Source organism: Dipodomys spectabilis, unplaced genomic scaffold (genome assembly GCF_019054845.1).
Source record: "Dipodomys spectabilis isolate Male_0828 unplaced genomic scaffold, ASM1905484v1 ptg000558l, whole genome shotgun sequence".
Lineage (NCBI taxonomy): Eukaryota > Metazoa > Chordata > Mammalia > Rodentia > Heteromyidae > Dipodomys > Dipodomys spectabilis.
Window position 1 is genome coordinate 1,442,277 of NW_024871235.1, and position 1,380 is coordinate 1,443,656.

The 1,380-nt window shown below is 30.4% G+C and overlaps 1 pseudogene; it reads right to left on the reverse strand.

Moving 5' to 3' along the window:
* Positions 1 to 962: 962 nt before the first annotated feature.
* On the reverse strand, positions 963 to 1,062 carry LOC122100073 (annotated as a pseudogene).
* Positions 1,063 to 1,380: the final 318 nt, after the last annotated feature.

A 1,380-nucleotide genomic window follows, 5' to 3' on the forward strand; every position in this document is an offset into this window, starting at 1 on the left:
ATGTAATAATTGTGAATGGCTGGACACCCCTGCACAGTACTTATACATGGAATAATAACAGAGTGGCTACTTTATTTCATCATGATGCAGATACCAATGGCCAAACTAAAGGCCTCTTGACCCCCTTGCATCTTGCTGCTGGGAATAGAAATAGTAAAGTTATGCTAGATCTCCTTCTGTTGAACCATTATATCAAACCAGGTCTGAAGCACAACTTGGAAGAAACTGCATTTGATATTGCCAAAAGAATAAGTATGTATCACTACCTCTTTGAAGTTGTGGAAAGCTGTACAAATTGTTCTCCAAATCCTAATGGTTTGGGTAAATTTCTTAAATTTCAAAATTTCCAGTCCATCCTATGTGTCCATACAAAATATTTTCACAATACAAAGCAACAGCAATATCTTACTTTAAAAATTCATGAATTCCATGGTATTCTTCCAAGTGAATTGCCTGACTTTGATGTCAATATACATTCAAGTTGTTTGTATACATCTATAATGTTTTCGGTAGCGTTTGTGATTTTTTAATAAGAAATAATTTTAACTTATCTGTTGAAATGAGTAGTACAGAAACTAAAGATATTTCTGGTGCTTGTCTGAAAAAAGTATATTTTAAAATATTTAGTATTCTGTTTGTATAGTATCCATAATCTAGTTCATTCTCTCCTAGATATAGTACTTTGAATTCAACATTTTTTTATAATATATAGGTTCATTAATGTGTCCTTTCAGATTGCATTCCATATAGAAAATGTTTAAGATTCCTTTAATTCCTAGGTCCTTATAGAATTTTATTTCTTTGGGATAAAATGAAAATGTTATCTAATTTCAAAACTTTTATAAAGGTTATGCAATGTAAAGGCCTTCATAAAAAGGTGAAGATTAAATGGTGTAAAACTAACTTTTATTCCTATGAATTACATGTATAATTACACTTGTATATTTGTAATCAACTGTTTAATAACTGTTTTTCATTTCTTCACAAATTTTCATATCATCCTTGTGCAAGAGCCATGTCAATCTCTGTATTGTAATTTGGGTAGATGTGCTGCTGAAGCATGTAGTATCCTGTAAATTTAAGTAATTAATGATGCAATCTTAAGACAGGCATATATCCTTGGTTGCCTATTTGTAACAGGGAAACCTTATTGTTTCCTAAATTTCTATTCATCTTATTTCTGTAAAATTCTGTTTTTGGTGGAAAAAACTTATATTGATTCTTCAATTGCTCACATTTGCAATTTTTGTCAATTACTTTTTAAAGTCTTTTTTATTTGAAATTTGATCATACTTTGAAGCCTTTATAGGTAGGTCCAAAGGTGATGGCTTTTCAAGTACTTATTCATCAACTGAGTTAGCTTTGTGGAGCTAAAGGATT